The sequence below is a fragment of the Hetaerina americana genome, unplaced genomic scaffold (assembly GCF_022747635.1).
Source record: "Hetaerina americana unplaced genomic scaffold, ioHetAmer1.1.p SCAF_61, whole genome shotgun sequence".
Lineage (NCBI taxonomy): Eukaryota > Metazoa > Arthropoda > Insecta > Odonata > Calopterygidae > Hetaerina > Hetaerina americana.
This window is the reverse complement of record NW_027287217.1, coordinates 894,237-919,700: the sequence shown is the minus strand read 5'-3', so window position 1 is coordinate 919,700 and position 25,464 is coordinate 894,237. Positions and strand designations below refer to the sequence as shown.

Sequence of the window (25,464 nt, the reverse complement as noted above, 5' to 3'; positions counted from 1 at the left end):
AGGAGAGAATGCAAGGAATGTGTGGCTTACGGAAGATTCAGATAACTGCTGGAATTTCCGCGGGAGTGGCTTAAACGGAGTCATTCGCTGATTTGCTAATGGTCAAAGTAATAGGAGCATTAGAAGAAGAATTGCGTCAGGGAAAGACGCTTTAACAAGGATGAGGGAATTCATTACGGAAATGTTGAGTAAGGAGGTTAAGAAACGGCTCGTCAAAACTTTTATACGGAACTTGATTTTGTACGGCAACATTGTCATTGAAGCAAGATATTAAACGTAGATTTGGAGGCTTTTGAAATTTGGGTGTGGAGAAGGATTGAGAAGTTGAAGTGAACCGAAAGAAAAACACATGAGGAGGTACTGGCTAGGGTGTGCGAGGAGAGTGGATTGCTGGGAGAAATCCTAAAGAGACAGAAAAAATTGATGCAAAGCATATTGATTGGCAATGGGATGTTGAAGACAGTGATAGAGGGGAGAATGTTGGTCAAACGAGGAAGGGGTAGGAATAGGATAGGTATATTGAACGGAATGAAGGAAGATAGGAAGTAAGCGGAATTGAAGAGAGGCTTATTGAAGTGTCGGGCTGTCAGGTTGTGTTTTGCTCGGAGAGGTAATGGAATTGTCCTTCTGCCACTTTGTCTATTGTGTCCATCCGAAACCTACCTTAACCGATATAATACCAATTATACGAGGGTCATCCGGAAAGTAGTACCCGTTCGTGCCGCATGAAGTGCTGACGACGCGAGTAGCCGCTGGACGAGGTCAGATAGCTTCAGTGGCTTGTCTGCCTTCTCTGAGCCAAGTTGCGTGACGCTAGCATTGCCTGTGTTGTTTCTGTGATTGTTTACAATGTTTAAAAAAATTGAGAACGCCGCCAGTTGTGAAGTGAGGGCAGTGATTAAATTCCTCAATGCAAGAAACGTTCGCCCATGTGATATTCATCGCCAATTAAAGGAGGTGTATGGAGACAATGTAATGGACGAGTCGTCTGTTCGGCGGTGGTGTCGCAACTTCAACATGGGGAGGGGGAACACACACGACGATGAGCGTTCGGGGAGACCGTCTGTCATTACAGACCAACTGGTGAGCTCAGTTGACGAATTCGTGAGGAACGATCGGCGCGTCACAATTGATGACATCTGTGAGCATTTTCCCAATGTTTCTCGAACAATTGTTCATGAAATTGTTAAACACCATCTGCATTATGCAAAAATTTGTGCAAGATGGGTCCCTCGCGTATCTCAATGAGCTGGCGGCGAAGGACTATGCAGCAGGAATACAGAAACTTGTCACACGTTATGACAAATGCCTTAATTTGCTTGGAGATTATGTTGAGAAGTAGTTTAAAGTATCCTCTTTCAAATAAAATTTTTTATGTTTGTTAATATTTACTTTTGTCTTTATTTCACGAACGGGTACTACTTTCCGGATGACCCTCGTAATATTAGACTCCAATTAGAACAGTAGAAGTTTGAGCCTTATCAATTATGTTGAGAAACAACTCGTATGATTCTAAGGAATACAACCATGTCATAATGTTCTCTGTACGTCCTTACTCAATAGAGTTCCTTGTATCAATTCAATCTTCTTCACGTATGCGTCTCCATTCAAAGGAAAATCTCAATTTAATATCTTCATCATTGTATTACTCATTATCCAGGACACTGTCCGATTACCCCTTACCTACTCCACTGGCGGTTACTTGGCGGATAGTTTGGCAGCCGGTAGAGGGTTTGGACAAAGAGAAGAGGTCCCAGTTTCAAACCCCCGGGATACGCTTGCGTACATCCCCATCCAAAATTCCAATAGGTTTGATTTCTCGAGCTAGAAAAACCTCTTTTATATACGCATGATCGACAATAGTTAATTTTTATGAACTTTTTTCCTGCAGAAACAATCTCAAAACATGTATAGTTTGAAAGTAATTAAACTAATTTAGATAGAGTAATCCACTTTAAGTAGAGCCAATTTAATAGAGTCCACTTTTCAAATCGTTTCAAACGTTTAGTCCACTTTAAAGTAGAGCCACTTGAGAGTAGAGCCACTTTTAAGTAGAGCCATTTTAAAGTAGAGCCACTTTAAAGTAATCCACTTTAAAGTAGAGTATATATGTAATATTAATTAAAAATTTTGTAGTACTTTTTAGGGGAAGCGACCGACAGCTGAGGTCATTTACGCCATTAGGGATGGACAGGAAAGAATGAAGGGTGGAGAGAAACCCGGCGTCTGCATTAGCCTACTCTTAAAAAAAAGGCGCCACGGGGTCCGCAGTTTAATGTCCCATCCGACGGACGACGTACTCACTCAAAGTGCTCTCCACAAAGCACCTCAAATAGGGATTGGGATATCACCGGATGATATCTGCCGACGCCGGGATTCGAACCATAGATGGGAAGCCAGTACGTTAACCACCGCACCATTCCGATCGAATTCAATGTTTTGTTTTTTAAAGCACAAATATTACCCAATGGATTGGTGAGGACCTGATCCATCTCTGCTGCCAACGTGGATGGTGACTATTGGGTATCTTTGGAAACGGGTTGGTGTGGTGGCTATGTTATTTACTAGGTTTCCTGCTCTGAAAGCGAGAGTTATAATCTCGGTGATGACAAAATTTATCAGTGATACTCCGATCCCTCCTTGGAGTCCATCTCAAGGGGACGCCGTCCGTCGGATGGGACGTCAAACTGCGTGCCTCTCTTGCGCCTATCGTTATTATGTGAGCTGGTGCATTGTCTTGATTAAACAACACTTTCTTCTTAGCCAAATGCGGCCGCTTTTGCTTGATTTCTTCACTCAAACGTTGCAATAAGTTCGCATAATCCTTGCCGTTCATGGTTTTTCCTTTTTCAAGATAGTCAATGAAAATTATTCCACGTGCATCCCAAAAAAACCGACGCCATGACTTTACCTGAAGATAAAACGGTCTTCGCCTTCTTTGGAGCCGGTTCTCCCTTTTGAATCGATTGTTTTGATTGTTCTTTTGTCTTGAGTGTGAAGTAATAGACCCATGTTTCATCCCTGGTTATGAAATGGCGCAAAAATTCTGCTCTGTTGATTTAACTTTGCTATACACTCAATTGAAACATCTACACGACACTAGTTTCGCTCGAGTGTCAGCAAATGCGAAAACCATCTTGCACACAGCTTTCTCATGTCCAAATTTTCAGTTAATATGCGATGCACAGCACTTTTTGAAATGCCTAGTATGTCTGCTATCTCGCGCGTTTTCAGTCAACGATCTTCCAGTATCACTTTGTGGATTTTCTTCACCGTTTCTGGAGTAGTCACTTCATTTGATCGACCAATGTGATGCTCGTCTTGACAGCTCGTACGGCCTCGTGTAAAATCTGCTAACTAATATTTTACTGCTGTAAAAGAAAGAGCAGACTCACCCAGAGTAGAATTCAATTCAACTTTTATATTGGTTGGGCTGAGGCCTTTCAAATAGACGTATTGTATCACAGAACGATGACTAATTTTCTCCATTTTCACAAATTCACTGAAAACGCTCACTATTGATGGCTGCAAACAAATACCAAACAACGTGGCGTCTTCAAACTTGAAACATATTCTTTATAAATCGCATGCTTTCTAATTCAGTGATATTTTTTAAACAACTACCGCTATCTCGTAGTATGCCAATGAAGACGCGACTTATCTCTACCCATCACTCATTAACATCTTGCCTTAGCAAATAACCCACCTATCCCTAATGGCGCAAGTGACCTAAGCTGTCGGACGCCTCACCTAATAACCACTCTTACTCATCTCATTATCCGGATAGTACACCTGCTCTAGTTTTTTCCACCCATTGAACGTTTAACTTAGCCTTTTTCTTACTGAAAAACTGCATAACCTTTGTTTTATTGACATTTATCCCATGCCCCATACCTATCACAATGACTTTCCAATACGCTCAGCATTGAATTTTACCCCTTGGCTGACTGACAAATTAAAGCTTGATCATCCGCAAACCTGGCCAATTCTCCAAATTTCCTCCAATTATTCCTGTTGCCTCTTTAAACATTTCCTCCGTATACACATGTCAAAGCACGGATGATAATGATGGACACCCTGGTCTTATCCCTCTTCCTAACGCTGCCCATACCAACTCTCCATTCGCCACACGCATCTGAGCAGTCTGAGATATGTATAGGTTGCAGATTAAGTGGCTCATCCCTCCAATATACTTCTGATTCCCATCCATTCTATTTATTTTCCCATGTTTCCTTTACATTAAAAAAAATAAACCGCACAATCATAGTGTTGCAAATTTTGTTAGTAATTCCGAACCATTTGTTAGAATAACGAGAAGATTGAATTAGCGATTAATAAAAAAGTCACGAACATACATATAATGAAAAAGTAGCCATAAACAAGATGCCTTGTTTCAAGAACGACATCATTTTCTATACTGAGTATCTCACTAGACCGGGCCCGACGTGGAAATTTATTTGAACGCTAGAACCGACGGTTCATCGCAACCAGTCCGACGTCGAAGTCTGGGATAGAATTGAAGGAAGGTAAGGGAGAGAGTTGCTTGGAAGAGTAAGAAGTATCGGAGGGACTTCTTATGAATGAGGAAGGGGGTTAATGAGGGGGGAATGGGATAGACGCAGCGACCTCGACCGGGTCCGCGAGAGAGGAGGACCCCCCCTTGGATTCTGGACCGAACGGGAGAGATAGCGCGACGCGGAGGGGGGGAGGTGGAAAGCGTGTGAGGGGTGGGAGTGGTGGTGTTGGGAAAGAGGGTGCGGAAGGGTGTTGAAGGAGGGCTGATAATGTTTTCTTGGGGAAAAATAAGGCGATCGCCTCCGGCGCGACGAGCATTATCGCCCATCGGTCGCTCCAACCCTCGCAGGCAAAGACGCCATCGTGACACACAGTACAGTGAGCCGGAGTTAGAAGAGTACGTCGGAGTGGTCGCATCCATTTGCCGTCGGCCCAGTTATCCACACCACCCACCCGAACACCCGCGCGGAAGGAAGGGAGCAATCGGTCGAAAAACAAACCCTCTCGCACCCACGGTAAGGATCCATTATCCCTTTTTACCCCTCGTCCAAGCTACGTATAGTGGTAGGATGACCATAAAAGAAAAGCTCCGTTCATTTTTTCGCGCGTAAGTCTATTCACCTTCATTACTTTTGCGACTATAAGGTCGATTAATTCGCTCCTTATTTCGTCAATGTATTCGGGATACTTCATAATTATCATCATCATCAGATTTCAATTCTAAGATTCGTTTACTGCAGCCCTCTATTCTTCCCTATTTAGTGTTAATTCCCTCACCCTGTGATAGGTTCCCAGTTTCACGTCCTTCTTAATTTACCCTATGTACTGGCCTTCCTCGCAGGACCGTACCTTCAATTTTTCCTTCTATTATGTTTCTAACTAATCCATTGTGCCTGAAGGTATGTCTAATCCATCTAGTCCTTCTTTGCCGTAGAGTTCTCCATATGGTCCTTCCCTCTTCTGCTCTTCTATATACTTCATCGTTCCTCGCTTTGCCTGTCCATTAAATCTTCAGCATTCTCCTCCAGCACCATGTTTCAAATGCTTCTACTCTTTGTTGGTCCACCTTTCCAAAATTCCATGTCTCGGATCCGTAGAGTTCCATGCTCCACACGAACGTTTTGACGAACTGCTTCCTTGTTTGCATTCTTATGTTCTTCGAACATAGTAGTCGCCGCTTCTCAATGAACGCCTTATTTGCTTGGGCTATTCTCCGTTTTATGTCGGTCGAGATCCTTCAATCCCAAGTTATACTGCTGCCCAAGTATATGAAGGATTCCACTTGCTCTAGTTTATCGAATTGAATTCTATAAATGAGCTGAGTTCGATTTACAGCGCTGGAAACACAAATATGTGCGATATTTATTTTTATTACCGATTCTTTAATCCAACTGCCAATCACAGATGTGCACGAACGTGTCAAGAAAGTTACCGATTGTTGCGTAGGGATCGACAATTTGTCAAACAACAGTGACGTCGACGAGAAAACAAAACAAAGGCGTAAGCGCAAAAATGAAAGGCGGAAGCAGAGTTGGGTCGTGTTAAATGGTTTATCCGCCGCGGCTTAGTGTCTCGCTCATATCCGTTATGGAGCACTCAGATTTCAGTAACCGAAGTCAGTATCGTAATAAACGACCCTTAAGGAAGGAGAACTACCGCAAACTCACAAGTCTCTTAAAGTACCCGTATCATGTACATTGTTCCCTGCTTTCGGTCAGTTTTGAAAGAATTTTTGTCAGCATTACACGACCCAGAATAAAACCAAAGCCAAGTAACGCCCCCCAGTCCTACTTTTGATTTTCTATACGAGCAAGTGTACCTTCTGAAGACAGTACCTCTATAGCATATCTTTGCCCGCACACCACTCACAAGAAAGCACCATGCACGTGCATAGGAATTTATTATCATAACTGGATGCAATCAAACTATTATTTCTCCTTTGTTTGAAATTATTATTTCAAGGTAAAAGTTATCGCGAAAATATTTCATCAGGGTTAATTCATATTAGTTCAATTTCATTTCCGCGGTCAAGCTTCATTAATTTACGTGAATGTAGAAAATGTTTAAGAGTTCAAAATCTTCTTGAAATTATCTGGAAGTTTTCAGGCTTCATTCCCTTTTCTTCATCTATCCCTGGCGTTCTTCATTAAACGGTTTGTGATAAATTATGAAAAATATGCCCTGCTTAGTGCTGGATACCATTTCTATTAAATGTATTTCCAAAAGCAGTTCGACTTTTTCAGTGATTTCAGGGATTCGTGACAGTATTTATGCATCACCGTGACGCCAATGTTCAACGATATTGTATTTATTCACGTTTATTTCTAATTTTGTACTTAACTCAAAAATTAATATTTCACCATCGATTCCGAAAAAAGTCGGCATGAAGCTTCAAAAAACGCATTTCGTTGGTATTCAAAGTCAGATTAGTTAAATATGCATTCAGTGTACTAATGTAGTCCACCTCATCGTTGAAATTAAGGTAATTTTGCCCTAAAAACTCCGTTCAATATAAAAGAGAGACAACTTTAGTCCACGTTTGAATCTACTTCACCACGCAAACGACAGAGGTGTCGATGACGATCGATTTTAATCGAAATTTCCCACCTGTTTTCGAAAAGAATGAATTTAGTGAATATTCGCGAATCTAAAGATTTATCATCTGACGCTCTGTTTCATGCCAAAGGAATGTGTACCTAATTAACTCTAAGCGATATCTACAACTTTCCGCGATTTCCGCAACAACAATTCTATCCAAATATGACGCTTTTCCACGGCGATTGATGGTGACGTTTAATCATGCATTTCTTGAGATTCGAGAGAAAATAAAAGAGGCATTATCTACACGCTGTCCGGCGACCAGAGGAGTAGGGAAGAAAGGCGGAGACTGACTTACCTACGCGACGCGATCTTTTTTATATTTTTGAAGTCAGTTGCGATGCTGTGGTGATATAACGTTCTCCTTCGGGATGATGGAGGGGAGAAAGGGGTGGGGGAAAGTGGCTTGAACTCCAGATTAGAATTAATCCCGAGATAGATAATGTCATTTATGAAATGCGTGAAAATGGCAACAGTTCAATGATCAATAGCTAAATAAGCATAACTTGTGCATATATTGGCCACATTAAGAAATAAAATGTGTCATCAAGTAAACTTTGATGGTTCAAAATTTTGATTGTTATTGTGGAGTCGTCCATTTGAACACATTTAAACGCGTCCGTCATGATTTTAAACATAAAAATGGAGAAAAATTCATAACCTAAGCGAACTAAACGTAACTTTTATTAACAAAAACTCACACGGAAGGTGGTGGAGATGGCGAGTAGTCTCTTCAAACGTGAATGGTTTTATACTAGATAATACTTTGACTTTGATGATGATGAGGCGTGGCATTTAAAAACGAGATCACTCGGAGTGAACGTTTTTATGAGAGAGAGAAAAATGTTTCTTTACATTTTTCCCAGATATTAACTATTTTTCTTTCACGGAGAGGAGGGAGTTGATGAGAGGGACCATAAGTAAAGACGTCAAGAAAAGACTAGTAAGGAAACCCTTTAATGAGGAATGTAGTCAAGTGATGGAAACATGCTCACTGAGGCAAGAGGATAAACATAAACTGAAGGCTTTTGTTTGAGATGTGGGTGTGGAGGAGGATGGTAAAGTTGAAAACGGACCGAAATAAAACTAAGCAAAGTAGTTCTAGACATTGTGTTGGGGGGAAAAGGTGTTGTTGGGAGAGATTCAAAGAAAGGAGGAAAAATTGCCGCAGATCATATGTCAAAGACGGTTACATATTATGGTAGAGTATAGAATACTGGACAGAACAGGTAGAGGTAGGAAAAGAATGGGATTGTTGGACGGAATAAATGGAGATAGGAAGTACGCGGATTTCGAATAATGACTTATTTTCATGTAATATTTAGAGCATTTATTTAGTATAGTGGATTTAGTAATGTTGCAGTGCTAGGATATTGGATCCGTTAAAAATATAACTTGACCGGTAGGTATCTCCTAATACAATAATAAACTTTTGGCCACCATGCAATATGTGCCGGGACTACATTCTCACTGAGTCAACCTCTATTTTTGATGACGTGAGTTCCAAGTATTTTCTGTTTGTGGCACGATCTTGCTGCGTCAGCTAAGCATTCGCTTCCCTCACCACTGCCAACTTTGCAGTTTGATGATGCATTTGCCGTCGAATTATCTTCGCATTTTCGGGAACGGGCGACTTCGGTGAACTTTCCTTCCTCAGTCCAGTTCATCGGCGCCCTCGAGGAGGAGGTCGACCTCGTGTTTAGATTAGTTATACGAATGACGCACTCTCATTGAATCAATTCCAGTTCTGTTAACACTTTTGAGTCAAAAAAAAACTGAAGGACTCTGGGCGAAAAAATACAAAAGTCAGATGAATTCAAGGGAGCGCTTTTATGGTTTAAATTTACGCACTAATAACGTATTTGATGTTTCACTCTTATTTTTATTTACTTATTAGGACAACAAAAACAGAAACGAGGCCTTTATATTATGTTACATGAATAAAATCAGTCAACAAGGAAAATAAATAATAAAAAAAGTTAAACAAATAATTTTGGCTAGAATAGAGAGGAACTTTTCACCAATTGTTCCTCTCTTGTGCTAAATGAAGTATATCTCACTTAGATACCATAGTACATGTACTTGTAATGACCATGATCTACATTATTTTACCTGCATATTGTAACTTAAGATAAGAAAAACTTAATTTTTGATGTTTCATACTAAGTGTTGAATCACCCCCTACCACACACCCTAGCGGTGTCTCGCAGGGTACCACGTAGAAGTAGAAGGAAAAAGGAACAATTCGACGGATTAGTCAATGGGGTGGGCGCTTTAAGAAGGAAATGAAGGTGTTGAGTGAGGAGAAGAGATCAAGGGAAGGACAACTCTCTCTGCAAGGGAATGGTAAGAGAGAATGTATAGGGGGTGAGTAGATAGATGCCTTGTACTGGGAGTAGTGCGGGTTGGGAGGCGGAGTGGAAACATATGTCAGCAGGTCCTCGGAGCGGAAGGACCCGTTCATGAGAGAGTGTAGGAATTTAAGGTAAGTTGACAATCTGCGTTGGCTGAGATGTGAACGACCAAGGGATAGCAAACTTCCGACAGGTGAGCAGAATCTGAAGTTGGGAACACCATGACGAATTAGAGTAGTTTTAGAACTCTGCAAGCCACCGCTGGGGCGTGTAGCAGGGGGTCAAAACACAACAGGCTAATTTTGACCCGAAATACTTTTTCCCTATAGCTCGGGCGGACAAAGTTATTCTGATGCAACAGTTTCAGTGTTTAAAAATCATTCCCCTTGACCGGGATTTGAATCCGGATCCCTCGATGTCCAGTCGAGTGCTTTAGCCAGTTAAGCTATCGAGGCGTCTCGATAGCTTAACTGGCTAAACCACTCGGGCTCAAATCCCGGTCAAGGGGAATGATTTTCACACTCTGCAAGTGTTGCATTGAAATGCATATTAGCTAGTGTATGACTCCCTTAAAAGTTAAAGTATCTCCCGCAGTTTCTTGGAAAGTTATTCTGATCCCATATCGTTCGTGGCAAACATCGCATCATAAATCTATCTGTTCTACACCTGATCTCTCTAATATAATAGGTCTATGATCTCGCCTGCCACAGTACGATGGGGCTAATAAAAAATTTTCGCCGTGATTGCTAATTAGACTTCCTTCCAATTTATGGAAGAGATTTAATCTTTAATTTAACCTATGCTCAGTTTGTGATTACCAGCATGGCTTCTCCAATAATTTTGATAGGCTACTCAGTTTATCATAGCACCCACCGTTTTACAAAGCCAGCTCCTCTACGCTGCACGCGATCCGATTCGGCAATCAATCCAACTTAGTGAGGATTCCATATACTTGCAGCATATTCTAAATAAGGCCTAACCAGCAAATGATTACGTTTCTCCTTGACCTTTTCATCTCATTTACCCATTACTCTTCTAATGAATCTTAAGTTTTTGGAAGCTTGTCCTCGTATGTTTCACCCAGGAGAAGTTGCGGGGATTACGGGTAAGAATAAATTTGCCAGACGATTAAGTAACCCAGATGGCGGAGCAGCATTCCAGGGATTAGAAGAACACATCCGATGAACACTGATTTCACAGCAAGGGGTTCTGTAATTTCGTAGGTCTGTCTTTTATTTGAATATTTCTTAGCATACAATATTTTTAAGGTTTCCTCTGTATCATGACACATTGGAAAAAAACTAAAGGTCGCTTAATTTCAACACATAAGTGAACGAATTTGACAAGAATCACACATTGCATTTGTTGGACCGAGTCCTTTGATTGAACGCCTCCTGTTTCCTTTTTTCCGTGAATCGACTTGATCAAGGCGAAAGTAATCCCTGATTGTTTCCTATCCCAATGGTTGACCCGTAACAAGAGGATTGGAAAACTGTCACACTTACATGGGCATTCCATCTATCAATCTCTTCAATAAGCTCATGATATCAAAAATGTTATATCTACTAGACGTAATACACTAGAAAGTATATCTCTGATCAAAAGGACGGGCATACAAGAATATTTTCATTTTGAAAATGTGGCCAGTACTTGAGTAAGGTAAAAATTAGTTACCGTAAGAATTTGACCAGATTTATTTGCATTCAAAATTTACGTTCTTAATTTTCAAAATTACATTCAAAATCATTCTATTGTCATTAATTTTCTAGCAGGCAGCATACAAATTCAAATAATTTAAATTGAAATTCAGAGATGGCACTTGGAGACTTCGGTAGGATAAGAAACTAACGCGGACAGCACACAATGTTTTCACTTTACTGCACGACCTTCACATTGCACTTCATTTAGACACAAGGATGACTCCACTGTATGAAGAATGTTTCAGAAAACATCTTCCGAGCAATTCTACGGATTGCACAAGTGAATTAATAACTGGGCAATCCGCAGCTCACAGGTTAACTTACTAAGTGAAAGATAAAGAGAAAAAGATAAGTTTTAACCTTTGGTATAATACGATATGGTCATAGAAATTAATGTTTTATCTTGATGTAAGATTTATTAGTATATATATATATATATATATTGAATATACATGAACGCTGACCTCCGACTGTATAGGTTTTGAGTCGCAAATCCGTCCAAATTGGCCTAATAATTATTTCCGGCAGAGCCTCGGTCCATATCGATCGGGGACTTTGCACTCGTTATCACAAGTCGATGAGTGAAAATAATTATAGATGCTGTCCATTTAGAATGCTTAAGCAACATCAAGCAATACCAACTGACAAGGGAAAGGATGGGAGCAGCCAATTGGACGAACGGAAATATTGATTGATTTAGATCATAGGGCTATAGCTATACACATATCCCAGGTATACCTACAGTGATCAATCCTAAGGTTGATTTGATAGTCAAGGACGGAGCTCAATTCCAAATACGTCATACTTACGGCGTTTGAGGTTCACAAACTCAGGGAAATTTAGGCGGAGAAGAGCGAGGGAAGCGATTTTACAGTTAGTGCAGCAAGATCGTGCCACAAACTAAATATTTTTACACAAGTCATGAAGTGGAATTGGTGAGAATGAAGTTCTGACGCAAATCAAATGAAAATCCGCATTGAATTAGCCTTTCTTCAAATCCACACATTTCCTGCGTCTCTATAGTCTCTACTCTTGTATTGACATTGGGTTTCCCCTCACAAACCCGGAAAACCTCCCAACGGAGTCTGGTTGGAGGTGTCAAAAGTTATGACCACAACACTCGGGTTAGTAACCACTGTGGTACCATCGAATATCGAGAATTTGGGAACCAGCACAGGACTTAATTTCTGAATTAAACAGGACTCAGAGAAAAGCCTCTCGTTTCGTGAATTCCTCTTATGAGCGTGCAAAAAGGTTCACAGGGTTATAAGGCGTCTTAGGTTGGAGGCCACTGGAAACACGAAGAATAACTCTAAAAATAACATCTACATCTAAACAATACCCCGCAAGCCGCCACAAGGGCATGTGGCGGGGGGTGTTAGGTCACCACCCGTAAACTACAATAAAACCACACGCAAAACCAAATCTTGTTACGTCTACACAAATATTAGTATGTTCATGCACTCTATAAACCTTGATCACACGAAAGAAAGTACTTACATGCAACAATATTTAATAACGGGATGCATACATGCAAATCATGCTGCAGAGCTGTCAAAAAAGATGGGTCAATTAAATAAAAAGAATATAATGCAGGAAGAAAGATACAAGATATCGACAAATATATACACTACCAATTCTAATTAACTCCTACGCGATTGCTGTCAACCTTTTACGATCTCGAATGGTTCGAGGAAAAAAACGACATTTTTAATCTATCCGTTCTACAATAAATCTCCCTGATTTTACACACGTAATCATATATACCGTATTATGAGGGGGGCTTGTGGGCATGTCCTTAACCTGCTCAGATAATTAAGGCTGGACTTATTAAATTCGTGTTAGTTGAACACTGGCACGATGGAATAGTTCCAGCTCGGTAATACTTACATTCTGAGGCAATAGTTTGAGAAATTTGAACGCCACACGGGCCGGGATATGTGGAATCCGTCTTCTCTCGCACCACCCGTGACCATAACAGGAGGAAACACCACGATAAACTTACTTAGGACGACTCGAACCACATAAACTCCAGCGACTCGGAAATAAAAGTATCATATATACTTATGAAAATGTTACGTTTTACCATACCACCACACTGCTGACGTCCAACTTAAAATGCATTCATTTGACCTCTCTCCAGACGTCTCTTGTATCCCATTTGCCCCTTTCGGATAAGCCTTATCATCAGATACCCCGAGGGCCGAACCACAGGAGTTGACACAGCGTCCATATGCCTCATGCGGGACTCAACCCTGCGACCTTTGGGCTATTAGGGGAGCACGCGGTCCACCTTACTAACCCGTCCGGCACTCTTCGTCCCCTCCACGCTGAAAGCACCAACAACTCACGGCGGATTCTGAAGCCCCTTTCACCCGATAAACTAAAACTTTGACGAGAGATATTACATCAGACGACTTGAATGTAATCACCAGCACTTAGCGATCCAACTAAAACTCTGACAAGAATTTACAGTGGCACAGAATCTGGAAGCGTTAATGAAAATATTTACTACTTTGGTAACTATAAGCAACGCGCGTAGCATTAATTCCATCTGCAATCATTTTCATGGTTCATCTATTTAGAACTATTATACGTTCACCGTAAACTATATAGAATTTTGTGTAGGGTAAAAAGTTTACGATAATACTCGATTGAAGGCATTTAAAGTTCGCGTTTACCGTAAAACAATGGGATAGTGCTCCGGCGGCAACAATCGATAAACGATTTGTTTATTTTGGAGGTTTTAAACAAACAGCTAAACGATTTGACGAGGACCGACACAAACATCATGGATTCCCATTAAAGCCGTTACGTATTGCTGTCGAACGTGAGTTATGATTGATTCTTTACACTCACTAGCAATATATATCCTAGATACTTTAGAGATGAGTTCTGAACGAGAAATTTAGTGGAAAACAAACCACCCGAGTCAATTCAAGTCGAAACATTGCCGCAGTCACGAAGTCTAAAATATTTCCTGCACAAAAGATTTCTTGCACAAAAGGTATCTTCCACACAATTTATTGAAAGCAAAATTTGGAGAAATTTTTCGCGCGCGTGAAAGGGTTAAACAAACACTACATTATTGGTTCCGAAAAATTCTGCTCCATTATCTCTCACATTCGTTCGATAAAAAAATCTCCCTCCCTTCCTCTCTCTCGGAAGAGAGTGCACATTACCTAAGCGACAACTATTTCTTTCTTGGGCGTACGCGCACAGACAGACACGCGCACGCGCTGTCGTAGCATCATGACGTCCGCTGGAGCGAAGTCCGCTTCCGGCACTACGAATCCAGTCTCGGAACAAAGTCGCCTTCCCTCCGACGACAACGATTGTGACTCGCTAAGTGACTAACGACTTATCGGGCAGAAAATCGTTTGAGAAACACTCCTCATGAGACAAAGGGCGAGATTACTGCTACTTGGACCCCGTATCGCGAGCGGCGTCACACACAGACACACAAGCATATGTGTGTGTGTATATATATATGTATATATCTAATAGAATGGGTCAGTGTGGTCGGGCGTATCAGTGGGCGGCAGATGAGAGAGTAATAAGAATCCATACGAGATCGAGAAAGAGGGAGCGACACAGCCGCTGCACAGAGACAGGAATATTCCACTCGTGTAAGGTAAGGAGGATATAATATCTCACTCATTCACACGAACACAAGGTCCCCAAAACGGCCACACCGGGTAATGTCCCCAGAACTATGACAGGGGCAGAATTCTTGCAGCGGTTGTATGCAAGGAATTTGGGCAGACGCATTTCTGATTTCAACCACGCGTTTCCGTTTTTGCGGATATCTTCGATCGATATGGATCACGTCCATCGCTGTCGCGCCTAGACCTCAAACGGTGATCTGCTTCCAGAGGTCCCATAAGGATCGAAGGAACATAATCTGGGATTCACGAGTGCAACAAAAAGATCGTTCGTTCAATCGTCACATAAACATACCGTTCGCGTTGATTCGAAGCATTTAGCCAAGGTGACATTTCGGAAGACAGTAGTATTTTCATGGTAGAGATAGATGGCCCAGTTTAGCAGACCAACGAAATAACATCCATATGTAACGGAAATATTCCATCAATATGTAAAGAAGGAATTTGAGACCATTATTGTCGCATTTACCCGCGAACAAAACGGATCTAGTGCATTATATCTAGGATATTTTCCATCTATCGAATTTTCAACTATATCAAGTCACCGACTGCTCTAGGGCAATATGTTAGCGAAGAAAATCAACGGAGAAGTAACATGGTGATAATTACGCATCCGCAGTAGATGTGGCTTCGAAAGCAGAATATTTTGTAGAAGATGTCCCGGAAGGCGAAAATTTTGGCCTCAGCCGTAAATGAATATCGGTGATTTCCCATTAACCATGTTATCTCACTCAGTGCTGCCGCGGGACGACTACGAATCACATACATATATGGACACGTGTGTTGTATCCTTGCGATTATACGCCACCCGATACACAGATTGTTGCGTAATTTAGAAGTCCCGAATTCCCATCCCACCCCAACACGTCCATTCCCCCCCTCTTTGTCATTTCTGTGATTGCTAACGAGATAGTCGAATGTATGTACAGCTCGCAAGAAACTTAAGGGTTCATTCGGCTACGGCGGTGGGGTCTCGTGGTAACTAGGCCAGGAGAGATAGGCTAATGTTGCTTTATACTCATACAGCTATGTATATTCATAGAGATCGATCCTTGCACTTTTTCTATGACGCGATATTTTGCATTATCAACCAAATCTGAAATTTGAATCCAGAGGTCGTCGCACGCTAATGCTCTCTTCATTCGGGTACTCGAAAGGAAACGATTGACATACATGCGTCTCAAACAGTAATCATAGGACAACGCTCCTCGGTAAAAATGTAGTTTCTACAGCCATTGATCCCGGCTATTTTTGCAATTTAACTATTGTCCTCTTCCTGTGTAAGAACGACTCAGGTTGTCCCCAGGTTTGACTTCCGCAGATATCCCACAGTAAATTGAGTACCTGAGTGGTATACATGCTAGCGTACTGCTGATAATTCAGGATGAGAAACAAATGCTGCGGTTTGCCATTTAGTTGAGTACGGCGTAGAAGTATAAAGTAAGTCACAAATAGCAAAGCACACACAATATTAAACAGGAGGCCAAATAGGTCCAATCAATTATTTTCCACCCAGCGAAAGCAGTAAGAAACGTTTGTGTCGGAGTACTAACGTAGCAGCAAAATTTGTTCAAGAGATATCGACGTTTGGGCACTAAGGTTTGTATCATCCATAACTAAATTCACTCCAAACACGAACTACCTGACATTCCATCGTGAAACTGTGCTACGTTGACTTTTAATATGCTAAGGAGTCGCGCATGTGTAACTAGACAAATTACAACTTGAAAATGTTGGGACGAGGAACATCTGCAAATGTTATACTTCACGTGTTTGGCTTATGATTGCTAATGGAACGCTGTATACTATATTTCATCTTTTATTCCGTCACTACACAGTAGACCTTTCCATAAAATCTTTTGCGAGAAAAGACCGAAATTTCCTCATAGGTATAACGGCTTAAAAATAGAGAGGAAAAAGTGTTGGACATTATAATAAAATTATCCGGTTGACCAAGTTTCACATCATTAAGAATTCTATCGCCTTGAGAGTTCACATTGGACCGAAACACCCCGAGATAGTAATGAAAAATCCACATCATCTATTTAAATACGCACCAAATCAGAGATGTGGATCGCGAAATATAATATCAAATTATGATTACTCCCGTAGAGTACCAGACAAGGTTTAAATTCGTCAAATTAATTTCATTTTCCGGTACTTCAAGACTAAACCTGATTGATAATTTTTAAGGGACGCTAGACCGTTGTGCTCTTTATGTATTTATAAAGTGTGAGCTCAGATATTAAATTAAGTTTCATTACTTTTTCCACGTTCATATCATGTGAAGAGTCCTCATGTGTCTGTTTCGTACATCATATCAATAGGCGTTAACCTTAATTGACCTTCAAAGGGTCATTTTCAACAACTCTGTCGCTAATTTTGGACATTGTTCCCATTTATAATTTCGTGAGTATGACAATTTAAAAAAAATAATTTTCAACTTGTCACAAAAGTCCTTGACGAGGATGAATTAATCTTCTATGGTAATTCGAAAGTTGTTCTGCTTACAAATGAGCGCTTCGGCGCAAATTTGGTAGATCATGCACGCCTAAGGAAGAGTCTTTGTCTTAATTACACTTTTTTATTCTGTTTGGTCGACATCGGTGGGACAAACTGTAAGTAATCAGTCAATACATCTCTGGTGTGAACCTTTTCCATTGTGACCCGTGAAGTGGCTTTTCAAAATTATCGTTCCTAAATTTCCGATAAAAAAAGCTATGAGGTTTTCGAGTGAGAGTTAAGCTAACTCAAACGATAAAATAGGAGACAAAAACTAGAGCAGGTGGGGTATTTTACCTATCTTGGTGGAATTTTGGACAAAGGTTGTCATAGTTGTAGGGATATACGAAAAACAAGTGTGTGGGGTAAGTAAGCATTCACAAGGAAAACATTGTTGTCAGGGAAGTTGAGCAAGGATATTAGGAAAAGCCTAGCGAAAACTTTGGTAAGGATTGTGGTCATTTATGGGAACTTGGTCGCTGAAAAAACATGTTTAAGGCGGATTGGATACTTGAAATGTGGGTGGGGAGAAGAATAGTAAAGGTGAAGTAGACTGAAAGGAATACAAACGAGGAAGTGTCAGGGATAAGGGGTTGCTCGATATTATCCAAGGAAGGCAGAAAAGGTGAATGCAGGGCATATTGTATATTGTCAGTGTCAGATTGTCGAAGAAGACTGATAGGAGGGAGGACGTTAGGCAAACGAGGAAAGGGCAAGGATAGGATAGGGATGTTGAACGGAATAAAGGGAGGAAGGAAGTATATCTTTGAGGTTTTACTAAGAGGAGGGTCAAGGTATAATGTTAAACAATATATATTAGATGATTAGTTAAATTTTCTACTTATATCTATCTATATTTATACATAGCATTACATATAATTTGATTGGCGATGGAATAATGATCTGGTACTTTCCCGGCGAATAATGTTTTCCAAGATTATTCGGGTCTCCCACCGGGTCCACGTTCGTAGGTTTGCCGACGTTTCGATGGCCGAGTCGTCCATCGTCTTCAGGGCATGTCGTTACTCAGGTATTTGGCCGCCTTATATAGTTTGGTCGGGAGTTCAGGTCACGTCTGATTGGTCGGACGCTTTCCGCCTCTTGTTTTCCTTGATGTTCCTCAAAATGGGTTTCCACGCGTTACTGAGGGAGTATCCGCTGTCTCGGTTAATGGATTTGTTTTCGAGCCGGATCGCTATTGCTTCCTTAGTCAATCTTTCCCAAAATTTCTCTTCTCGGCAAAGGACCCTTGTCTCCTCCCACCGAATGCTATGGTCGGAGATGATGCTGTGCTCTGCAATGGCCGACTTCTCAGGTTGGCACAGTCTGAGATGTCTCCGGTGTTCTTTTAACCTTGTAGCAATGGTCCTTCCGGTCTCTCCCACGTAGACTTGGCCGCACTCGCAGGGTATTCGGTATACTCCAGGGGTCATGAGGCCACAGGGGTCCTTTGCCCTTACTAATTCGTCCCTGAGTTTGTTACAGGGACGGAATGTTGGAGATGGAATGTTGGAGACTGTAATAGAGGGGAGAATGTTGGGCAAACGAGGAAGTGGAAGGAATAGGATAGGTTAGATAAGGGATGGATTGGACGGAATGAAAGAAGTTGGAAGTATGTGGAATTGAAGAGGGGCTTATTGTAGAATTGGATGTTGAGTTATGCTTTGGTAGGAAAGGCTAAGAAATGTATTAGTGGCTACTCTGTGTGTGCCTATCCAAAGCCTACCTTAAGCGGTAGACTACCAATATAATAACAATAATATCTGAAAAACCTGACTTAAACGAAGCAGATACATGCAATAGATTCCGTTGGGAGGGCTACATACGATACGTATCAATGGCTGCTAAATGGATAGATTAATTAGAGGAAAAGTCAAGGGAAGAAAGGGGAATGCATGGCAAGACGAGGAATATGGAAATATGCAGGAGTTACCACCGAATGAAGAGAATACGCAGGATTTTTGAGGAATAGAGAAGTGTCCAGCCTATCCACACCTATCTACACTGAACAGGTCCTAGAAAGTACCACTCATGGAGACAGATTTAAATCTCCATACTGCATCAGTACATGGATCAGCGGATGAGATGGCATACATCATAGAAGGATAGCAAGCTCAGCACCGTGATGGATAGAAATCCTGGTTTTTCCTTCTCTCAAATATCCGATCATAAGAAAATCAAGTTTAAAATTTTCAACTTCCGTGACACTACCAGACAGTGTCTTTATAAGCCTTTTTTCCCATTACGATCACTTTGCAAGATGAATCCTCAACACACGACAGTTAAATTGGTTATTTAGGTAACTTTTAGTATGTATAAACTCCGCCGAAATTAGACAAATAATTTTTATTACTAATAAGGGGAGGAGACTAACAGTTGTGATCATCTGCGGAATTGCGGATAGTTAGGAGTAATTTGGTAAATATATGTGTAAGCCATTGCACTGGTCACCACAACAACCTGATCTCCGGAAAATATGTTCCTAAATGTCTTTGATAGGAATTCTTAAGTGAAAATGGTATATTAACTGGCTAATTCATCAGTAATTCAAGGTTCTTATTGCACTTGACGAACATTGTTTTATTTCACTTTAATTTAATTAGATATTCACAAAATGTTGTACACGTAAAACCACTCAACGACATCGTGTTTTATTTCAAATAGGCGCCCATTTCCGGCCTTAATTCTTATGAGAACTCGTTTTAAATCAACTTCCATTGTATTCTTCGACTTAACCGAGTCTAAAGAAATTGTTAGCGAACCTAAAGTTCTGAGTATAATTTCTATCTTTAATAAAATAACCAGCCGTATGTTATTTACTGACTATCAATCGTTTACACGCTCTCAGAGAGAATAAGGTTTTCGCATGGTCAAGATGGAATGAAATATCCGAGAAATCAATGAGCATTGACTCAATTACTGCTCCAACTCAATGACGTCAAGTCTAGCCCACACGCTCACAAACACGTGGTACGATGCGGATTTAAGGGAGACCTCAGAACGAGGTTAGACTTCACAAAATCCTACAGTTGTCTCCGCAGTGGATGGCTTGACAGAGAGGCTCGAAAAAAGGAAGAGTCACTTACGTAAATCATACACACTGAAGAAAAATAAGTAAGCATTCGTATAGGCATTTAAAGTAAAGACACGCAAGTGTATGAGATTACACATTTTGCACGGGACAAATGACACGTTTCCCAGGCACTGATGCAGACGCACATTCGCGTAACACACGTGTTCAATATCGCGGTAACGCAAAAAACACGCCTGTGCAAACGTGAATAAGGGAACCACGCCCAATTTTTTCTTCCGCTTGTTTCCATCTTCAATTGAGATAGCATCATCACTTACCTTCTTTCCCTAATTTTGTGAGTCCTCGAGAGAGGGGCTACGGTAAGTGGTTCAGTGAAGAATAACCACACTCGTCTCGCGTATAAATTAAGTTCCCGCTAAGCAATCAAGATCGCGATATAAGGGCATTGAGGAAAAATAATAAGAAACATGATAAAAATTCCATCGGAAAAATCTTGTCCAGGACGAGCGTTTTCCCTATAATTCCGGGGTCCATTTTTTTTTAGTATAAATTTCGCTCTTCCCTGTTAAAAGTATGGGATAAGAATAATTAAAGACGAACAATTACTGATACTAATGAGGAAAATTAATCATTTACGCTCACACAGACCCGCATATTTTCATCCAAAAATTGCAACATTAAAAAGTTACCAGCGGGTATTTTCAGCATTCGATCTGAAGAACGTGACATCAAATAAATGGTGAGTGATGTCTGTTGTGGCTGGGTCCCACCACGTTTTCTCGATAGAACTACATTTAGAAATAAAAATAAAAAATCTAACCCTTTCCACAGAACACCGAATACAATTAACTCCTACAGAAGCTAGGCTTAAGAGAATTGAATCAAATAATTCCATAAAACGGCCAATTTCTTGTATCAGCATTTTCCAGTCCTGATAAAGACTGACTAGCTCATTCGGACTGGGTAACCTATTCAAATCAGCAAATCATGTTGCCGCACCCTGTAGAAGCGAGAAAGTTAGGCAGGCGAGGTAGGGTAAGGAAGAGGGTGAGAATGTTGACAATAACAGAAATGAAGGGAGATAGAAATGTCCACGAATTGAAGAGCAGTGTAACGTAAGAACGGCTGTCAGGTTGTGTCTCTTTGGACGGAGGTAAATAATCTAACGAAGACCAATCTGTTTCCATTCAAAATATGCCTTAAGCGGTAGACTACCAAACAAGAAAATGAAAAGTCATGCATAAATAGGGGGAAAAGTCAGATGGTGGAAATAATTCTTATATCAGGGTTGTGCCTTTTCTTGTGCCGGTTAAGGTTTCCCAGGAAGATCTGGTACACGAAACACCTTGGGTGGCTTTGGCTGAGGGTGCCCTCAGAAGCTTTCCCGGGAATCGAACCTGACCCTTAGGTCAGTAGTCCAACGCTCTACCCCTGGACTACCGCGACCTGTGTATGTATGTATATGTGTGTCTATATATATATATATATATATATATATATATATATATATATATATATACAGAAACAGATATAAGGAAAAGGGATAGGAACACATACAAAGGACGAACACAATAGAGGTGGGGAAGGCGGAATCGAACGGATCACAAGAGTAAAAATATTTCCTTGACCGGGACTCGAACCTGTGTGTTCGTCCTTTATATGTGTTCCTATCCCTTTTCCTTATATCTGTTTCTGTATATATGAGTATTTATTCGCCGTTTGGCGGTATTTCGTGTTTGAATGTGTATTTGGCCAATGTGGCTCATCTCTTTCTTCTGGCTATGCGTGCCACGAAACGCACTGTTCCTTTCCTGTATGATGTTGTATGAATTCTAAACCACTCTCTTTTCCTCTTGTGTGTGGTGTATTTCTCCTTTGGTGGGTGAAACAGCCCCCTGACGCCATCTCTTGGCTAAAGAATCGGGGCGCTTGGCGACATATTAGACCCACGGATCTCAGGGTAAATTACGTTTCCTCGATAGCTCAAGTGGTTAAGAGCATCCGCCCGGCAAGTGGAAAGATCCGAGGTTCGAGTCCCGGTCAGGGAAATATTTTTACTCTTGTAATCCGTTCGATTCCGCCTTCCCCACCTCTATTGTGTTCGTCCTTTATATGTGTTCCTATCCCTTTTCCTTATATCTGTTTCTGTATATATGAGTATTTATTCGCCGTTTGGCGGTATTTCGTGTTTGAATGTATATATATATATACATTCAAACACGTATAAATATATATAAATATATATATATATATATAAATATATATATATATATATATATATATATATATATATATATTTAAGTCTTCCCGGGAAACCATACGCGGCACAGGGAAAGGATCTAAGGATCTGGCCCCCCTACCCTGATGTGTGAGTTTCTCTCTTCCATTTCTGTATCTCCACGTGAATGAATGTGTTCGCCATTTGGCGGGTTTTCGTGTTTGAATTTATGTATGTGTGTGTGTGTGTGTATATATATATATATACATATATATATATATAAATTAAATTAAAAAATATATATATACACATATATACATATATATATACATATATATGTACAACATATATATATACATACATATATACACACACATATATACACTCACATATATACATATATATATATACAAATATACACACACGCACCCACTCATTACTTGGTTTTCCGCGAGTTCCTTTCACGAATAATGCGCAAAGGTAATTAAAAGGTTTTTTTCAAGGCGATTCAGAATGATTTAAGAAGATAAAATTTCATTAATTATCTCTGCGTCCTGTGGCTTCTGATGTTTAAATGCAAAATGTAGATGTAGATGCAAAAAATAATGCCACCCAGAGATCTGGCGACCCCACATTGCCCTTGAATTTGGTTAGGAGTAATACAGGTGCCGACGGATGCGTTAGGTGTAGGTTTTTACACGTGTCGATAACCTAAGACGGCCGGCACGATTCAATTCTTTGCCAATATCAGGGAAGAATGAGATTTTATGATCGATTACCACCAGTATCTTGAAAAAGATATCGGACTGGTGGGAAAAATAATTGCCTCAGAACTTGCATTCCGTTAATTCCTACCCGCGAAATACGACTGATCAGCCAGGTGTTGATTTGCATAACATATAAATAAATGGTTTAGTAAATCGGGAATCGTTTCAGAAAACTGATCTCTTAGTCTAAAAACCTCCCACAGGTTTTCCTTCAGACAATTTAGTTAATTTACTAGATACTTAGAACATATGAAAAAACCATAAACACAGTAATCAACCCGAAGGTCGGTTTGGTAGGTGATGGTAGAGTTCACCCAGTACTAAGCCCGACGGCGTGTGGGTAGGAGGTCCAGTTCCTTTCCTTGTGCCGGCTATGGTTTCCCAGGAAGATCTGGTACCCGAAAAACCACATAGCTTGGGTGGAGCTGCAGGTACCCGGAGTGCCTTGCCCGGGAATCGAACCCGGGCCCTCCGGTCAGCAGTCCAACGTTCTACCCCCTGAACTGCCGCGACCCACTTAAAACATATATTTGAAGAAATTTCATTGACATAAACTGCAAAGCGTTAACATAAATCGCACTTTAACATAATATAAAAACACATTAATTTACCCGAAGATTGATTTGGCATGTGTCGGTAGAGTTCACCCAGTGCTAAGCCCAGCGGCGTGTGAAATTCACACATCAGGAAAGGGGGACCTTTCCATGTGCCATCTATGATTTCTCAGGAAGTTCTGGTACCCGAAAGTTCTGATCGGCCGGGATGGTCCGGGAATCGAACACGGCCTTCCATTCAGTAGTCTAAACGCCTGGACTACCACGCGCCAACTAACATATAATGATATGCAAAATAAAAAAAATACATATAAATTTCACAGTCCTCTCAAAACACAGCAGCAAGGTGACAGTAACACGTTCTTGGTTCGACGACTCGGAGGGAAGTTTCTCCTGTGGAAACATAAGCAATGTGACATATTCCGTGAGACATTTTATGAATCGGGAAATTACATGAAAACCGACGCAAATGCGATTCTAACAAATTGAAAAATATTTTCGTCTCCAAAAAGCAATAATCTAGATGATACTAATGGAACCAATTGAAAATCTTCAAGCTTCATAAGGCTACGCCGGTTTTTTTAATATGGAGCAGAATACTTTTGAATTAAATGGCATTTAACAAACCAGTTCGACAACTCATTCCAGCCTACTTCTGATTGTGATTAGTGGGGGGAGACAACTAAAATTTGTTCCATTATTGTCCATACAATTCCCAATGGAATTCTATTAACTCTTATCGGAGTGAAGCAACTCTTGCGTGACGGAAATTAAGCGTTCGATGGCTAGTTTGTTTGCCACTGTCCGTGCATATCCATATCTCAAACCTGTCAAATAAAAACCCACGGATTGATTGTCAAAACAATTGCGCAATCGGCCAAGTTGTGTTGACAATGACTAATACTTCATAAAAAAATCAAGAATAATTTGGGTATTAATATGATAATTTCCTTTTTCCATTTAGACAAAACGATGTTGCACAATAAAAAAACCGCGCTGGGTATCTACATAAATTATTAGTGTTCTCACTATGGCCCAACTAACATGGTTATTGCGCTGAAAAGGGCTTCACTATCTTACCCAATTACGTCTTTGTCCTCTCAATTAATAAATGGAAAAACCGGGAACAGGAGGGTTGCCACGTCGACACCTCCGGTGCCCGTAATCGCGCTTCACAAAAGTTTCGAGGAATTAATGTCGCGTCAGGGTCAGTGGGACGGACACTGGGAAATGAGAGTAATAAAGAGAGGGAGACGGGATAGCAGAGACAAAGGGAAACGTTTTCAAGTGCTGAAATCGATAACTCGATTTCGATTCACCGATGTCGACATCGAAACCTCGGCATATATATATATATATATATATACACACACACATATATACATACAGTATTTCTATATATATATATGTTTTTGTGTGTGTATGCACACACGTTTTTGTATATATCCGATGAATTCGAATAAATATATATAATACTGATGCAGAGTCTATCAATACACATAGATACTCATGTGGTCAGACCCTAACACCCTTATACTTCTCTCCACACCAGATAAC

General features: G+C 40.7%; 1 protein-coding gene across 2 annotated transcripts in view; it reads left to right on the top strand.

Moving 5' to 3' along the window:
* The first annotated feature begins 4,903 nt into the window (after window positions 1-4,903).
* Window positions 4,904-25,464, top strand: part of LOC139695633 (clavesin-1-like) — a 57,542-nt gene continuing 36,981 nt past the window's right edge. The window contains exon 1 of one of the 2 annotated variants that reach the window (XM_071594444.1): window positions 4,904-5,030. The gene's annotated coding sequence lies outside the window, so the exon portion shown is untranslated. Of the gene's footprint in view, window positions 5,031-14,692; window positions 14,802-25,464 lie in introns of those variants that run through there. The other variant, XM_071594442.1, reaches the window with a different exon arrangement.